The sequence below is a fragment of the Heterocephalus glaber genome, unplaced genomic scaffold (assembly GCF_053883595.1).
Source record: "Heterocephalus glaber isolate CG9 unplaced genomic scaffold, H.glaber_assembly_v1.0 deba00001072, whole genome shotgun sequence".
Lineage (NCBI taxonomy): Eukaryota > Metazoa > Chordata > Mammalia > Rodentia > Bathyergidae > Heterocephalus > Heterocephalus glaber.
In genome coordinates, this window is record NW_028258189.1 from 1 (window position 1) to 19,574 (window position 19,574).

Below are 19,574 nucleotides of genomic sequence, written 5' to 3' on the forward strand. Positions count from 1 at the left end.
TGCGTGCGTGATATACTGGGGGAGGAGGCTCCCAGTAGAAGGAAGGAAGCAAGCAGAGGGCAGTGGAAGGGCCTCTCTACTGCAGCCATCTCGCTGGGGATGTGTGTGAACCTCATCCCATGTGATGCTTCAGAGCACAGACTGCACTGAGAGCTGACTTCAATGGGGGCTGAGCTCTTGCACCTGTAACCAATGCCAGTGGTTTGGTCATATCAAGAAAGAAGGCTGGAGCCCGGGGATTTAGCTCAGTGGCACGGTGCCTGCCTCGCAAGTACAAGGTCCTGAGTGTGATCCCTGGTACAAAGAAAAAGAAAAAGAAAAAAAGAAACAAGGCTGCATCGCCTCTCTGGCAAGCTGGCATCCCGCCCAAAGGACTTCCTGTTAAAGGGAACTGTATTGTATACCCGAAATGTACCAATGGACTTAATAGAAGGAAAAAAAAGGGAACAGCCACTCACTCTTACCAGTTTGGCCCAGGAGCAGGCGGAAGGGCTGAGGGACGGGAGGTCAGAAACTGAAAGTGGTATAGGTGACCTGTTTAAACAATGTTCCAGAACGTCCACAGGAATGATGTGTGCTACTAAGACAACAATGCAAAGACCACTCAAATGTCACCAATACTGAATCTGCCTGCTTGGGTACACCAGGCGATCTCATGCCAAACCTGAAGCTGGAGTTATAGATACCCTCGATGGACTGGCTTGTACTTGGTAAGTGACACATGTTAACAGACACCGTGCTTTCAAAATACAGAGCCAAGAGCAAGTAAAATAGAAAAGTTGACAAGTGGCCAACTTTGTAATCCTGAGGTCTATGACTTTAGTCATCCATGTTCCACTTTTCCTGGCTCTATTTTATAAATAAAATTGCTTTAATACCATGGATATGCCTCATTGCTATCCTAAGCTCTCACCCTCAAAATTGTGCACCACAAAGCTGGGTGTGGTGGCACACATCTGTCATCCCAGCACTCAGGAGGCTGAGGCAGGAGGATTGCCATGAGTCTGAGGCCAGCCTGGGCTACATACGAGTTTAAGTTCAGCCTGAACTACAAAGCAAGACCTTGCCTCAAAAGGAAAAAAAGAAGCACAACAAAAAATTATACATGATATTTTCCTAGAAAGCAATACTAAGTCATACAAAGGATGACTGAAATTTATTGTGAATATTTAAATTTTAAAACTGCATGGCAATAAAAGACAAATTGTCATTAACCTCCTCTCAAAATACACTTGGAATACACTGTGCCATCATTCTAGCTGCTCTGAAGTAGTTCTGGGAGCTCTCGTTCTTGAGTGTCTTTATGAGCTGTGACTAAAAATACAATGAAAGATGTGGCTGCTGAGGGCCATCCAACAGAAAGCCAGCTCTCAAAAACATGACAGTGTGTCTTCACCCACCTGATTCACTCCATCTGGGACCGTGCAACTTCCAGCTCTTCCTCAAAGTCAAAATGACCATCAAGGCAGCCATGACAGCACAGCTAAAGACCCTCAAGAAAGCCTTCCAGAAGTGCTTCAGAAAGTGGCAAGAGTGATGGGACAAGTGTGTTCAAAGAGAAGGGGAGGATCCTGACGGGGATCGATGGCATTGTGTCTTTCACTGTAATAATTTTTAAAATGTAAACAATCACTGTATTTTCAAATTTTTTAATTTAAAATTTAAACAGTCACATCGTGTAGGTACCCAGGAACTTCTCCATTTCTGCTGTAATAAAAGTGGCACCCACTGAACCTTTGCCACATTTTTCTACCTTGTCTGTGAGGACTGATACCCATTCACTGAAATATATGAGGTAAGTTTACCGTGAAATCTAGTGAGTCTATTTTTAATAAATATTATAACCTCCAAACTAACATTAAGCTTTTCATTGTGTTTGTTTGTTTGGTGCTGGAGATTGAATCTAGGACCTTGGATAGGCAAGGCAAGCATCCTGCGACTAAGCTATGTCTCATTAAACTTTTAAAAGCAGAAACTCTTTGGGCCAGGGATTTAGCTAAGTGGTTCTGGTGCCTGCCTTGAAAGTGCAAGGTCCAGAGTTCGATCCCTGGTACCAAAAAAAAAAAAAAAAAGAAAAGAAAAAGAAACTCTTGCACCAACAACATTAACCTTTTAATTTAGGCCCTCAAGCGCACACACCCTGCACGTATTTATAATCAAGTACGTAAATGCATACGTAGTTGATAACAGTACACAGAGAAATGAATGAGTCAATAAGCATATTTTCTACTATGTGTGTAGGGTTTCTCCCCGCTCCACCTCGCATTTGTTCTCTTTTAGCAGGGCTGGAGGTGGAACCAGGGCCTTGAGCATGTCAGGGATATGCTGTACCACTGAACTACACCCCACCTCTCTACTGTGTTTTTAAAATACTCTATTATAATCAAAATAAGGTATACCTTGAAATCTCCCAGAAGATTTTAATATGATCATTGTACTAAAAACACGAAAGTTGGGCCGGGGATTTAGGTCAGTGGTTTCGCTGCCTGCTGTGCAAGTGCAAGGACCTGAGTTCGATCCCCAATACCAAAAAAAAAAAAATCACCTTCACTAAAACTACTGAAAAAAAAAAGGTTCAAAAACATGAAAGTTGCTGGGAATAGCACAATGTTTCCTGGGTCACATTCAGAACCTCTTAGATACAGAACCAAAGATCCAAACCCACTGCTCCTCAGACAGAGGACTAGTATCTAGAATATATAAAGAGCTCCAAAAGGGTAGACTGCCAAAATTAAAAGGCCCCATCAAAAAATGGGCAATTGAAATGAACAGACATTTCACAAAAAAAGAAGTACAAATGCCCAATAAATACATGAAGAAGTAAAAAAAAAAACACATGAAGAAGTGTTTCGGCATCTTTCATCATTGGAGAGAAACAAATCAGAACAACACTGAGATTCCCTCTTACTCCAGTAACAATGGCCATTATCAAGGACTCAAAAGATAACAAATGCTGGCCAGGTTATAGGGATCATGGAATCGTTTTACAAGTGTAGTGGGAAGGTAAACTAGTACACTTACTAGGGAACTGAGTGGGGAGAGTCTTCAGAACACTAAAATTAGAAATTCCAGGACCAGGGATTTAGCTCAGTGGTACTGCTGCCTGCCTCACAAGTGCAAGGTCCTGAGTTCGATCCCTAGTACCAAAAAAAAAAAAAATAGAAATTCCACTTGACCTAACCATTCCCCTTCTAAGCATTTTTCCTCAAGAGCTGGTATGTACATATCCATGTTTATAGCAGCCCAACTCACACTAGCTAAATCATGGAAGAGGCCTATACTGTACATCCACCAACAGACATATGGTAAAGAAAAGGTGGCATATATATTTACACAATGGAGTACTACTCAGCCATAAAGAAGAAAAAGTTTGAGATATTTGTAGGAAAATGAATAGATCTTGAGATTATAATGCTAAGGTAAATATGTCAATCACAGGTCGTATATTACATGGTCTGTTTAATATGAGAGACTCAAAATACAAAGAATTTAAGGAACAAAATACAAAGCCATGTTAAGAAACAGGGAGGCAGACTCCATTGGAGATGGGAAGGGGACCTGGGGAAGAGGGAGAGAGGAAGGGGAAGTAGAAGTTGTTCAAGATATATATATATCACCAAGGTGAATACAAGAACTGCATATGGCAAACAGGCCCTTATTTTAAAAAATCCCAAGCCACACCTGACATGATGCCTTCGTCCAGGTCCCTCCAAATGCCGGGCCACGCTGGCACAACCGGCAAGCTCACCGCAGGGCAAGGGTTACATCACAGGTTGGGCACAGTCACCAAGGAGTCATCCCTCGTCCCTCTGACATTTGTGCGCCAGGGTGGGCGGCAGGCCTGTGGCTGGACAGGGAGGGAGGGGGGAGGTGGTGGATGCGCTGCTAATTGTTTGTTTACTTTTTCTGTGGGGAGAGATTGGTTCTCTAAGAAGAGCCAGTTAATCACCAGCTCTGTTCTGCTCTTGGCAAAACAAACAGCTTCCAATTACCACCTCAGATCTCTCATCAGCTACCTCAGAGGTCTTTATCAGAGGTCTTTCCAGGGTGAATAATGTCCCATCAAGAAGGAGCTCTTAACACCAATAAAATTCTAGAACCCCGGGGCCAAGGCTGCCAGCAACCTGCTACTTATCTTGTGGCAGGATTCCATCCAGTTTCGCCCTGAGGCCTGGCAAACACACACGCGCGTACACACACACACACAGGCACACGTGCATGCACACGCACATGCACGCGCACGCACTCTGCTCTTGGACACAGTGGCTACTATTTCTTTTCAAAGCCTATGCTCTTGAGCCTCTTTTGAGAAAACATGAGCAGAGAAAGAACAGATTCAGGTCCATTACTGGGGGCTACTAATGGGCTATTCTCAGGGTTCTAAGACTCGGTTCTATTGTGGCTGCCAAGAAGATCCCAGCGGAGGAGGATTCCGCACTCTGAATGTCCTCAGCTAGCCTAAGACACGAGGTCGCTCTCCAGTCAAACAAAACTGGCCAAACAGGAGGCAGGGCTTCTCTCAGGCGCAGGCTCCCTGCTTTCCTTCTTCTCTACTCCGCTCCTGAAGATGAGCCAACCGCCGCGCAGCACTCGGGGAGGCTGAGTCGAGCCGGGGGACAGTGCGTTCAGCCCAGCTCCGGCAGCGCAGCGGGGCCACTTGGCAAGACTCTGCCTCAAACTTTAAAGCAAACAGGGCTGAAGACGCAGCTCAGTGTGGAATTCCTGGGCTCTACTCCCAAGAAAGAAAGGAGAGAGAAGAGAAAAAAACAGACGAGGGGAAGAAAGCGGGGAGGGAGGGAGGGAGGGAGGGGAGCGGAGGGGGAATTGCAGTAGAGTGGCTGTGTCCCAAGGGCGCCCAGGGCAGCACGGTGATGTTATTAGGGCCCCACCCTGAGCATGCTGACGCCCTCCAAGGGCCCTGCCCCGGGACACACAAGGAACAGGACCCGCTTCCCGGGTGGGTGACTGGGGGCCCTGCGGACACCCGCATGCTCCAGGCTCCCCCGCAGGTCCGGGCTCTGCAGGGACCATGCTGCAGTCGCTCACGGTTCCGTCTTCAGGGCGTGTGTTCTGTGTGAGCCCTGGAGCCCGCCTCAGCTTCAGAGCGGGCGACGGCTTCCCAGGGCACCCTCCCCTCTCCAGGGCAAGTCTTCGCTGCTCACTTCGCCGTTCCCTGGCCTCCCAGACCCCACCAGCCTCCTGCTGCCCGTACCCTGCCCTCCCCCGTGACTGCGGCCCATGCCGGGCACCACGGTGTCTGCAGGGTGGCCACTGGAGTCCAAAACTCAGCAGAGATGCCGACTCCGAGCTTACCCCGCCCCAGGCGGCTGGCTGCCCGGGGAGAGCGCAGAGAAGGCTGCAGGAGCACATCCGGTCACAGGAAGCGGAGGTGCCTGGCTCACCTCCCTGCCAGGCCAGGGCCATGCATGGGCCCAGGTCCCCAGCACCTGCACACCGCCCTTGCAAGTACCTAGAAGGCACGCACTCAGGGGACTCGCCTCTTCCCCCTTGCAAACTCACCTCGCTTGTCCCTACTGGCCATCTCGAGGTGCCCTCCCAGGGTGAAGCAGGGAATACCAGCCCTGCAATGCTGGCGGTTCTGCATCCAAGCTAAGCGCTCTCCTAGGTCCCTGTAAAGCCAGCCCTGCACAATGTAAAGATGAACAGCGGACTTCATCCTAATAAGTTTTCAATGTCTCTGCTGAGAGCAACATTGAATGGCACAGCACATTGAAAACATGATGGCGCTTGGCGCTGTATGCCTCTAACGCCAGCACTCCAGGAGGCTGAGGCGGGAGGACCACAAGTTGGAGCCCAGCCTGGGCAATGCAGTGACTTAGGGAGGACCCCTAACATCTCAAAATTGAAAAAAAATTAAACCGGTCTGGGGATGGAGCTCAGTACAAAGGCCTGGTTTTAATCCACAGTAGTGGAAAGAAGGAAGGAAGGAGGGAGGGAGGGAGGGAAGGAAAGGCAGGAGACACACAAAAGGGCTGTAGAACAAAAAAATTGTATTTTAGTTCCCTGAACAAACATCTCTTACCATCTAAATAAACAGGTATCATGTTTTCAGTTTGCACCAGGACCTGAAAATTAGATTACGTCAACCCTGAAGTAAACTAGCCACTTAAACAATAAAATTCTAAAAACAGAACCAAAATTAAAAACTAGAAGCTGCCCTTGCTGTGAACTCTGCTGTCTCGCAGTCTTGTGTGACTAACCAGTCTTCTCAGAATGTTTCCTTATCTATTCTAAGAGGATAAAAACTAGTACCTGCCTCACGTGCTATTGTGCTGATTACACGGATGGTACTTGAACTGCTATGGAAATCACTACGGAGATTCCTGAAAAACCCAAAATTAGAAACCTTCTAGGTATGTTCCCAAGAGAGTTAAAGTCATCATATTACAGAGATCCACGCATACTTACATTTATAGAAGCACAACTCACAATAGCTACATCTTGGAAGGAGCCTATATGCCCACCAACAGATGAGATGAATAGATAAAGAAAGCATGGTATTTATATACAATGGAGTATTACTTGGCCATAAAGAAGGATCAACTTGAGTCACATACAAGGAAATGGATGCACCTTAAAATCATAATGTTAAGTGAAATGAATCAGACACACGAGCTTAAATATCACATGGTTTCTCCAATATGAGAGATCCAAAGTATAAATAAAGAGCAAAATAAAAGACAGATAATGGGAAATGGGGAGACAGGTCTTTCTCAAGTGGGAAACAGACCAAGAGATGGAGGGATGGTAGCTGTGAGGGGAGGACATTAAAGAATTAAGATGTATTATGTGCATGCACCAACTCCCCACAATGAATGCAATCATTATGTACCATGAACACATGCTTATATAAATACAAGTTAGTAATAATAAGGAAGTGATAGCACTTGTGGAAGGCCCAGAAGAAAGTCTGGTACTTAGCAATCTTCCAGATGGTGTGAGCTCATTAATGACAGTGACTTGGACAGACTCCAGTATATTCTCTTCTCTGCTTTCACCTGCCAGACCAGGTCACCATCTACCACTGGGCCCGGGAGCTGCTGACACTCAGGAAGGTCGCTGGCTGTGCCCAGGATCCTTATCCACAAAGCAGAATGCAGAGTGGACCGGCCTGGCCCCGAAGCCCAGCTCCCTACATCCTTGCCACAGCCTTCTTCATTCCACCAATCAAAGAACAACGCCCTGGTTCCCAACCACCTTGGGACGGTGATCGCACGCTCATATCACGCTGATGAACCAGAAGGGGCAGCGTGCTTTGGCGTTCAAGTCTAACCCTCCAGCTGAGTGGCAGTGTGGGCTAATCAGATCTCCGCCATCATCACTCTCACCTGCAGGCTCTAGTACTGAGTCCCTGGTGCCCTGGAGGGTGACAGCCACTGTGTCCAGATGTGCACATCTGTCTACAGCTCTCCCTTCCAATTGCTGCCAGGCTGGGCAGTACAGGGAACCGGAAAGGGACTGAGGTGGTGATGATTAGATCCCAGGTGGACCATAGCTGGTCAGTGTCGCCGAGGACTCCGAGTCCCTGAGTGTACCTGGAGGGCATAGATTGGGTCCTCCCTAGCAGCTTCCATGCCTGGGAGTTCACACATCTGGCTGGCATCCAGGTTGGATGGAGGCAAACTTGCTCGCATCCTTAAAAAGATCTTTAAAAGAGGCCTAGAACTGTACAAGTAAAGATGGATGCAAGCACCTGCTGGGTCCCCTGCAGGAGGTGTGGAGGGAGTGGACTGATCCAGTAGTTCCTCCTGAGACTTCCTGCAGCCCAGCCTTGCACCCATTCATACATTCTGAGGCCGAGGCCAATCCCTCCACCACGCTTCCAATTATCCAACAAGGTAGGGCTGGCCTGGGCCCCAGGGAAGCCTGGGGCTTTGCTGTATAAGGAGCATGTGTTGCTGTCTTTTCAAGTTCTAAGAAAGCCAAATCCCTGCAATTTAGATAAATCAGATAGGCACTACCAGGTTAGGGTTAAGTCTCCAAGAATGGCTTTGCAAGTAATTACAGAAAACAAAACCAAAAAAAAAAAAAAGAGCCCAGCAGTTATTAGGTCCTAACTGAGTAATTTGCAGCCTGTTTCACCCGAGCTAATTAAAATGTAATCGGGATTGTCTGGCAGCGTGTATTCTGTCAGCAGTTTTTCTTGGGAAGAGAAATCAAGCCAAGAGGCCATGAGAAAAGCCTTTCACGGGAATTGGCTTGATCTAAACTGCTTCTGTAACCACTGCAACTGTAAAACAAGTAAATCACTGCAACTGACAATAAAAAGGTACAGGGAGGGACATCCTCGTCCTCTCTGGAGATGGGCTGGTGGGTTCTGCGTTGTGTTGCGGTGTTGTTCAAACACCCGCGTGGCATCTTCTCGGGAGAGGGATTTTGGGGTAAGGCGGTGGATTTGAGTCAGGTGTGTGGGGACAGGCGCCTGCCTGGATGTCGATGTCCTGCTACCTTGCTGCAGAGGTAAGCGTCGGGTTTCCCTTCCCCGCAGGCCCTGAAGGAGGCTGACTGTCCTTTTCTATTTTCTCCTGACAGACACTGTTTGATTCCGAACAAAACCTCGCAAAGTTCACTGGTGGGCCTCAGCTCTTCAGATCCCCACTGTGAGCCGTCCGTCCGTAGGTCGCTCTCTGGCACACTGGCAGGGAAGACCACCCGGAGGGCTGCGGACAGACACCGAAAACTGCACCCTCCAGAACTGATCAGAGCCAGTTTCGGCTGCTCGGTTCCCTGATTCCGGTAGCCCCTCCTTTGCTGAGACCCCTCTACTCCGCTGGGCCTCTTCCGGCCGGAGATGTGGCTCTGCTTCCAGTTCCAACCTCACCTGGGAGCCTCCAGAGTTTTCCCTGGGGCGAGAAGCTGGGCTGTTGAAACAGGTGAGTAGCTCAGGGGAAAGGCGAGCAGCAGAGGAGGAGGCCCGCAGTGGGAGACTCCAGGGCCTTGTGCCCTCGGAGTCCGGGAGCTGCTCGGGGCGCCCACCCGCTTCGGTGCAGGTCCAAGGGCGCCAGGAGTGCTCTTCCAGGAGCCTCCTTCGCCACCCCCACCCCCCCACACACACCTTCCACACCCTCACGCTGGAACAACCTACTCAGGCTGGGGGAGCCCCTGGCCCCGGGGATTCTTCCCCGGAACATCCCGGCCCCTGCGTCCTGAGCCCCACCCTTCCCCTGCCGCTGCCGGTCCTTTAAGCCGGCGGTTAGTAAGGGAACCCTTGGAGCTGCGAGGGGACGCGCACAGCCGCCAACACTCCGCTCACGCACTGCGCACCCCTTGAGCGCACAAGTCGGCCCGGGGGCCCTTGGCTGGGTCTTCCGGGGGTGGCCAGCGAGCCCCAGACCCGCCGGATAGGAAAGCTACAGCTCAAAGGCGTCCGAGGCGTCCGGCGCCCCGGCACCTGCGACACTGGGGCAGCCGCGCGCGCCTCAGGGACCCCGGGAGCGTCCGTGCCGCCGGTGGGGAGCTCCCGGGGCGCCCCGGCGTTGGCTGAACTCCTCGTCCCTGGCGCCGAGTTGCCCGCCCTGCGGTCATGGGAAAGTGACAAGCCCACGTGGCCACCTGGGAATCCGCAAAACTGCCCTCTGTGCCCCCCAGAAAGAGCGAGCTCCGCCCGTCTCGTTGACAGCCGGGGAGAAGGGATTTGGAGCAGATGTCCAGGAGAGAGGCTTGGGACTCCCAGATCGTGCAACCCACGCGGAGGGAAAGCGGGGCAGAACTTTGCGCGCGCGCCTAGGCTGGGAGGACCTCGTGCGCACGCCGAGCCCCCAGGGCTGCAGCGGGGATCCCGGCGGGGGCGAGGGCGCGCGTACCTGGAAGTGCTGGAAGAAGGCGGAGATGCGCGTGATCTGCAGGCTGAGGCACCTGGAGGCGCAGCGCGCGCGCTGGACGCTCCCGGCGGACAGAGACTCGTCCAGCCGCCGTGCGGTCGCCGCCGCCACCAAGCCGGGGCCTGGAGCCAGGCAGCCCCCCGAGGCCGCCAACCAGAGCCACAGGTACAGGGTGAGGGCAACGCACGGCGCCCCGGGCTCCATGGCTTCCCGCTCCGAGCCGGGGCCGCACTGCCGGGCACCTTGCAGCCGCCGCAACTCGGCTGCAAAGTTCAATCCTCGCTCTCCCGCGCCCGCCGACCGCCCGCCCTCCCGCTCCCCGGGGGCGGGGCCGGGGTGACAGGCGGCCCCGCCCTTGGTCTCCAGCAGCGTGAGTGACAGGGGGCCGGGCCCGGGCGCCAGAGCCGGTCGGTGGGGAGCGAGCGGCTCGCCCCGGGAAGGCGCTGCTGAGCTGGTCCCGGCTGCGCGTGGGTCCAGGCCCGCACTGACCCCTTCCTGTGCCCTGCGCCCCGCCCCGCCCCGCCGTTCGGATGAACTCAGGTGTGAGCGAGGGGAGGCGCCCTCCCGGGTAGCAGGGACCCCGGCTAGGCCCTGGCTAAGGAAGGGCAGAGCGCCCCTAGGGAGCCTGTCCTCTCCCCGTTCCCCACCTCGGGCAAGCCCTTCTGCTTCTGCGGATAGGGTCACTAGCCCTGAGCCCTAGCAATGGGAAGGAGGTAAGAGAGCGGAAGTGGACGTAACCCAGCAGGGGGGTGGTGTGGGGCAGGGTTTTCCTGGCTCGGCTCCGTCCAGCCCCTCCGCCCTTCTTCCCTCCTCTGCCTCCGTTCCTCTTCCTTCCTTCCCTCCTTCCGTCTTCCCTGCCCTTCCCTCTGTACCTTCCTCTCACCTTCCTCCCTCCCTCCTTCCTCCTTTCCTCCTTCCTCTTATTACCATTGCCTGGAGACATCCGAGAGTGACTCGCTAGCAGAGCTAAGGGTGCGCACTTGTCTCCTCTGGCGTATTTTTCTAGTACACCCTACACACCCAGTGTGTGAGGTGTGAGTCACCCCCAGCGGGATTCTTTCTGGCCCTCTTTCCTCACCGCGCCCCGTGTTGGCCCAGAGCATCTTGAGTAGGCCTTGTTAGGTTTGGAGATCGCTCCTCCTTCATCCCTTGGAATCTTACCCAGTGCCCTTTGACCGCACAAATTCTCCCTCTCGGGCCAAGACAAGGGACGCCCACTGGCCGCGTCTAATCTTGGCAGGCCAGCTTGAGCCCTCGGGGGAAGCCACAGCTGCCTCGAAGGTGAGAGCCCCACATGCTCCTCGTGGAGTGTGGAGCCTGTGGGTGTCTTGCTGGGCTCTGGCATTGCCCATGGTGACGCAGCTGAGCACAGCTGGAGTGACCGCAGGTGCTAAGCCTGCCGGAGGACAGCATCACATAATATTTTGGTTCCCCTGTGCCTGGCACCTGTATAGGTTTTGCCTGACTTCCAACCCCTCTCCCCATGCTCTCAGACCCGGGTCTGTCAAACGCATCCCTCTCTGTGTGTATTTCCTCACAGGACCGGAAGCAGCTAGGCCAGTTGAATTAACCGGGCTTGCTGTGTGTATCAGGGCAGCAGGAGATTTGGGTTCCTAGAGTCCTAAAGACAGCAGGCTTCAGGGCTGCATGACCTGTACAATCGTACCCGGCCCTCCTCTTACAAGGGGCCACTTTGGGTGGCATGTTTAGCTGTCACTGCTTTGAAACTCTTTATCATTTTTACACAAGTTTCCTTGAATTTTCATGTGGCATGAGGCCTAGTAAGTCATGTAGCAGAATCCTACCTGTACGATTTGGGCGTGATAAGATTTTATACATGGGCTAGAAACCTCAAACTTGAGGCCTGAGCTCAAATAATCCCAATGTTTTAGGGAAAACAGGCTCAGAAATATGAATGGAAATCTTTAGTACTAGGCTTGGGGAGGAGACCACCAGGCCAGAAGGTGTGTGCATAGAGAGGATCTCAATACTGGGATTGTCTTCTAAATGTTGTCACTTTCATTTGCAAATGACTAAAAACCCTGCTGTCCCAAGCTGCTGGGGATCCTACCCTAGTGTTCCTTTTTAAATTTTAAAATGAAGCAAGCACCTGGTCTTGGGGAAGGCCAGGATGTAGTGCACACCTACATTTTCATGAAGTGACTGTGATTCATAATTTTGCGTGTCACATCATGAAATATGTACTCCAGAAAGCGAAAGGCCAGGCATGCTGAGCTTTTACAGACAGCTTTTTAACTGCTCAAAGGGATCCCTATGTTCTTTAGAGCAATGTGTGTGCTACTATTAGGGCTTCCACAGCACATTCACTTCCATGAATAAATGCATTTTGTAATAAGCCACAAAAGAGAACAACTCACCAGTTGAACAGTAAGCCTGGGCCGAAAAGTACATGGTCACTTCCTTTGCCTATGGTAAAAGAAAACTTGTGGTTAATATTGCTTTCTTCCTTTGGAATTATCACAGGCATCCTCTGTAGTATGCAGACTTTTCTCTGGTTATTTATTTTAATTGCAGTCGAAAGCTCCTTTTAACAGGAAGAAACATTGTAACAGTCACAGTAGTGGTTAAAATCTAGTTTTTTGTACGCTGTCCACCTCTGCCTGATTTATAATACAGCTCACCCTGCAGTTTGGCATAGGAACTTCAAACTTTGGACACAGCTGTTTAAGCCACAGCCTAAATTCATGGCACAGGCACAGCTAGGAGTGTGGAGGGCAGATGGACCTAAGGCAGGTGGGCATCGTCACCATGCAGTTAGTAGGGAAGTACTTAGTGATGTGCATCTTGGATCTTGATCCTCTGTATGCACCAATTCCCCAGGATGAATGTATTTATTATGTGTTATAAGCATATACTCAAATTTTAGTAAGTAATATGAAAGAGGGAAAAATGACCCAGTATGTTTCAGAAAAATAAAACATTTTTCAAATTGCAAAAAGAAAAGAACTTAAGGATGTCTTTCTCCAAGGCAACCTGAACTCAGTGGTCTGCATGTGTCTAGAGAAGAATTGACTTTAGTTTGAGGTCATACACAAAACACACACTTAAGTGAGTTTTAAAGAGTATCTCATTTTCTCTTATTTATATCTGTGTGAACAGAGGCCCAGCTGTGCGGTCCTCGCGGGTCGTAGAAGAATTGCACCAAACAAGGTCCTCACTCAAAGGAGTTAGTGTCCTTATTCTTTCCTGTGTTTTCTTTGGCTTATCAGTTTCCTTCTCTTCTGCTTTTTTCCCTTTTTTCTTCAACAGAGAATAAGAAACACTTGAAGTGCTTATTACAGGCACACTCCATGACCCCAATTCAGAGATTCTGTGTCAGTTTTTCTAAGAGGAAAACATTGGACTCTCAGCTTTCAAACACTGGGTGAGCACATGTCTGTAATTCCAGCATTCAGGAGGCTGAAGCAGGAGGATCACAGGGAGTTGGAGGCCACCCTCGGCTACATAGTTCAAGGCCAGCCTGGACTACATAGTGAGATCCTGTCTCAAAAAACCAAAAACAAAGACAAATAGGGCTGGGGATTTAGCTCAGTGGTTCCGGTGCCTGCCTCCCCAGTGCCTGCCTTGTAAGCGCACGGTCCCGAGTTCGATCCCCAGTACAAAAAAAAAAAAAGACAAATAAACTCTGGGTGATTCCACAAGAAGTCAACCAGGGACTGACATCTGGAAAGAGAATTGATATCAAAGGCACAAGGGTGGGAGGTGTAGCTCAGTGGCGCCATGTCTGGCTGGCAAGCGCAAGGTCCTGAGTTGGAGCCCTGGTTGGGGTATCAAAGGCACGTATCTCATTAAACATGGAGCTGCAACTTTGATCAGAATAGCATCTCTGACCTTTTCTGAGGTGTGTGTGATGGTGCAAACAGGACCTACCAATCTATCCCATAATAACCACACTGACACATTTTCTCCACTATGCTAACCCCTTCTTCGTCTCCTTGTTTTCTCAGGCTAGCAACTTCTCTTCTTAAAGGTTTTCCAGCTGCGCTTACTAAGGATAAAGTATGAAGGGCTCAGCTATAATCTCCCTTCAGTACAACCATCCGTCTTGGAAAAGCAACTCTAGAATTCACTCTAGAATCAGAGAAGAATAAACATGTAAATGAGGAAAACCGAAAAATGTGTCCTGCAAGGCTACTGACCTATACCTGTTTCCACATTCCTGAGGTAGATTCTTAGAGGTTCCAATTAAGAATTAAGCATTGTGTGGATAAATGTCAGATTTGTCTCTTTCACAATATGATTTCAGGCAAGAATGGGATGTACTTCCATGGGACTGAACCTGTCTGGATCCCAGTAGGCAATATAATCCTTTTATAAATGGCAATTATAGCTTTTTGTATCAAATCATTGAACTATACTGTGGCTTTCACCAAAAGAGAAAACAGTACCTCTGATTACAATCATCTGCTTTCTTCTATCATACTGCAAGGTTAGTAGCCCATTTGGGGGTGATATTAGCATAGAATTCATTTTTCCCTACAATGAGATTATAAAATTTGAATTGCATTCTGACTGTCAAAAGGGTTTTTTATCTCTGCCTTTCTGTGGTGCTGAAGATCAAAACCCAGGGCCTGACCCATGCCAGGAAAGGGCTCTGCCACTGAGCTACATCCTCAGCACTAAATTTTCCATTGATTCTAATGTTAGCAACACTACCAGAAGCAGTCATAAAGATTCTCATATCTGATTTTGCATATAAGCTGTGAGGAAAAAAACCTTCAACCAGGTATAAATGGAATACTATTTAATAGTCAAATGTAGGGAGCTTTGTAAAATACAAAAAGTAACTTGCGAAGTTTTGGTTCTGACACAACAAAAATATTATTGGCTTGTCCCCAAACATTTGGAGAAGCATAAATGAATTTAAAGAAACTCATGTAAAGTTAGCCAAATTTCAAATGATATGATTTTAACTAAAACAAGAAATGAATTTCTCACCTCTGAGTGGCCTACTTTTCATGTAAAAAGTGTGATGCATTTTTCAGTAAATTTAATGCATAAATTTTTGTGAAACAAGACTTTTGGCTTTTGTTGTTGAACAGATCCCCAGTAAACAATCACGGTTTGATTCTGAGTTTCAGTCTTAAACATGGAAAGAAAGCCACGGCTGCCCTTCAGAATGATTGAAACTCTATTTTGCTGGAAGTCTTGGGTGGAGTTTTCCTCTCCGGTGTTTTCAAGCCCGTGCAAATTTACATTAAACCGTGTAAAAACGCAGAGATTTGGAGAGAGATGCCTGAAAAAAAAAAAAAAAAAAAAGTCCAAAGCAGCTTTTGACAGCAGACAGCGCCACATGCTGGCCGTAGAAAGACGTGTGAAGGAAGCGGGGAGAGCCCTCTGTCTGTGATGGCTTTAGGACTACACTGTCCACTCCAAAGCATGCATCTGACAACAGTAACCATGCCAGGTCCTCAATACCAGCTGCATCATGTTCAGGGTGGATGTAAATATAGGAAGGCTGTCCTTTGAATAGCCAGCCACCCTGACAGCTGAGAGGCAAAGTAAACCCTCAGGACCTTGCGAGGGCCTGTGTGTCCCTCTAAAAGCAAGCATAAGACCTGTGAAATTACTGAGGTGCTAACTAATAGTCCCCTCTTCTGAATCCACAGGGGCTAACAAAGCATCCCTGAGGCTCACACAAAAATAGTCAAAGCCAAACAAACACTTGCATCTGGGTTTACATCCAGGCTGACATTTTTATTGCTCTTCTCCCCTCAAAAAATCAGCTGAAATTATCACTATGCCTGCAACAGTTTTAAAGTTAGGACTGTATCATCACTGGCTGCTCAGGTGCTAAGGGATTTGAGACATGTTGTATATACTTTGCACACGTTAACATGTTCACGATGGAGTGGACGTGTATGACTGTGCTATTGGGTGGCACGGGAAGTCCTATCGGGTGGTACAAACTGCCCAATGGGACGGCCATGCATGTACCACCAGTGGTTCAAGGTGGCGGGAACAATTTGGAATCAGGTTGGCTTTGAAATCTTAGTTGCAGCAAGGAGGGCTGTGCTGTCTATGCAAATTACTTCTCTCTGCACGTCAGCATCTTCCTTTTGTAAAACAGAGGTTGTGTAGAAACAAACTGCCAGGATTATTTTGAGATAATATTTCTAAAGGGTTGAATACAAACCATTAATAATTATGACTCTTCCAACTGGGCAAGATAAATACAGCATTCCCATCATTAAGAAACAGATTTATAGGGGCTGGGGATTTAGCTCAGTGGTGCCCCTGCCTGCTTCTCAAGCACAAGGTCCCGAGTTCAGATTTACAATACAGTAAGGATTTTTTTAACTTCCTTTCTGTTTAGTATAAACTACACACCAGGATTTCTCAGCCTCGGTACAACTGACATTTTGGGCTGGATATTCACTTCCCACGAATCTTCCCTGCATTTTGTGGAATATTGAATGGCTTCCAGTCTCTCTCTCTTACACACACACACACACACACACACACACACACTCCTAAATTGTAGTGAATAGAAATGTCTGGGGACATTACCATGTGCCTTTTGGAGAAATCCGTTATCCCTTGTGCATGATCAACATATCCTCTAGGTTGGGAGAATCTCTACCCACTGATGCAATGGTCACAGTGATTCATAGATGACTTCTGAAATGAGGATTTGTTTCTAGACACGAAAGCCAAGTCCACTTTCCAAAGTGACTTATCTGAGTTTCTTCCAAAGCACCTTTATTTCTGAAATGGATTCAGCAGTATAGAAGTGACGACATCCTACAAAGGAATCCACCCACCCAGCACCTCCACCATCTTTTCTCCCCATGGTATCCAACATGCACATTTATACATAGCATGTTACCTAGCCAGAACTATCACACCACATATGAAAGCCAGATCCATTTTTCTGCTCCTGGCCAAGCACTCCACCTGACTCAAAGCATTTTTAAAACTTCACCAGCATCACTACATAAAATACACTGTGGCAATTTAAGTCATACATTTTTCTGATTTGTATATTCTGTGGTACTAAAGATTAAACACGAGGCCTTCACACTAAGCTACATCCCCAGGCCTTTAAAAAACATTTTTTTTTTGAGGCAAGATTTCACTAAGTTGCTAAGTTGCCCAAGGTGGCTTCAAACTCATAATCCTCCTACCTCAACCTCCCAGTGTGTTGGAATTACAGGCAGACACCATCACACTCTCTTATATAACTATTTTCTTTTTCAGCCGGTTTTATCAGGGTCGGTTTACATAAAATACAACCAGTTTATGTAAAACCAAATGCACAGTTTTTAAAGATATAACTTGATGAGTGCTGTGGATTGGATCCTGAATGTCCCCCAAAGGCCATGAGTTAGAAGCTTGGCCTCCATGATAGTGCCATTAGGAGGTGGTGGAACCTTTACGAGGTGGGGACTAGTAGGAGGAATTCAGGTCTCTGGGGGCCTGTCTTTAAAAGTGATCGTGAGATTGCTGCCTTCTTTCATTTTCTGCCATGATGTGAGTGGCTTTGTCCTGCCATTCTTCTTTGCTCCCTGAATCCATCCCTGACAGCCAAGCTACAGCAATAGCAAGCAGTTGCAGGTCCCAGGCATGTGGGGTTCACTTCTGGGGCACGTGGCACCTGAATTTTCCACTTTTCCCTTTGCCTGGCAGCCCTTTCCTGCTCAGGAAAGTTAGTTCTCATCCTGTCTGCAGACAGAGTCTCCTACATGCAGGGTTTTCTAGACTTCTCAGATAAAACTTCTTCCACATTGCACAGTCTCTGTTTTTTAATATTTTATTTATCACATTTTATCACGTCTCTGATCACATATCACAATCTTTACTTCTATGCTAAACTCTTATAGCTTTTGGCTGTTTCCAGAAGGTGTCCAACAAATTCTTTCTTACTTGCTTTTTATGGGGCCAGTATCTCAGCCAGCAGGGCCATACTCCCGGGCTTCATCCCTATCCCTTTTATTTTTTTGTTTTGAGACAGAGTGTTGCCACATTGCACAGGCTGGCCTGGAACTGCTGATCCTACATCAGCTTCCTGAGCTTCAACTAATCCTTTGCATGAGTCTGGAACAGTCACACATTACCTCATTCTACTGTATGCAGCCTCGTTTTTGTTCTTTCTTTACTCTTTACAGTTTTTTCATCTTATTCTATCTATATCTTTTACTCAGACTTTGGGAGTATAATGTAGGATTTACTATGCAGGGTGTCTTAGTTACTTTTCTCATTGCTGAGACAAAATACCCAATACCCTAAGTTAAAGGAGGAAAGGTTTATTCAGTTTATAGAGGTTTCAATGCATAGTGGGCTGACTCCAAGGCAGGGCAACATAGCAGAGAGGCATCTCTGAGTAGAAAGAGTCCATGGCAGGGTAGGCAGGAGGCAGCAAGCAGTGGAGCAGCCAAGAAACAGGAGCAGCAGCAGCAGCCATCTACCTCTCCTTTGTATCTTTTCCAGGCTACCCATCCTTTGGGTGGTGTCACCCACACCCAGGGAGGGCCTTCCCATTATCCACACCCAGGACTATGCCATACCAATCAGTGGATTAATTTAGTAACCACACACCCTTAATCCTAGCATCACACACCCTAGATCCAGCCACCTCTAAAAAGCCCCACCTATGACCACATTGGGGGAACATCTAAACACAAGCCATAACATGAGGTGTCAATGATTCCAGGACTCTGGAAAAGAGCCATACTGTACTTCCAAAATGCAATCAGTCAAATTACCAACAATCCCTCACTTCCCCTCCTTGGCAACCCAACCAAAGCTATTGCTTCATGAACAAGCAAGTTTAGAACAGCATAACTCGTGTTAACAAGATATGAAAGCAACAAAACCTTCACTGATGGAGAAGCATGAACTCTAGGATATTCACAGCAGGAATTATTATACAGTAGTCAAAATAAATTAATCACAAGCCTGATGTGGTGGTGCAGTCCCAGCACTATGAGAGCTGAAGAAGGAGGATGTCAAGTATTAGTCCAGTCTGCACAACTTAGTGACTTTGTGAGACCCTTTCCCAGAATACAGAATAAAAAGGGCTAGGGATGTAACTCTGTTATGGTTTATATCTAGATGTCCCCCCATAAAGCCTCACAATCACAGGTAGGGCTTTTGGGAGATAACTGGATCCTGGGTGAGTGTTACTCGGCAGATTAGTCCAGTGATGGGTTTATAGCTAAATTCTGATGTTCAGAGGTGAAGCCTGGATGGAGGAGATGGGTTATTGGGGGTGTGGCCTGTCAAGGTCTAACTCCATCTTCCTCCCTTGATCCCTCTCTGCTTCTGCCACCACCACACCATAACCTCCTCTGCCATGTTGCCCTGCCTTGGAGCCAGCCAACTATGGACTGAAACCTCTATGAACTGTAAGCCCAAATGAACTTATCCTCTTTAGAGCTGTGGGTATTGGGTATCATGTCTCAGCAATAAGAAAGTAACTAAGACAAACTCAGTGTGAAAGCCACACCAGTCAGTCAATAAGTAAATAAATACATAGCAGAGATGTAATTTTTAAAGAAAAATCTTAATAATGTAATAATAACTGTGTAAAAAGTCTTCCACAGACTACATATCCCAGGACACCTTCTTTATAAAGTCAAAGGTAACTGGAATAAAAATGTACTTATCAGTAAGTATACATATGCAATGAATCTATATGAAAAGAAAAGAAAAAGGAATAATTGAAAGAGGGTCCCCCTGGAGAAAACAAAGGGATTGGTTAATATAAAA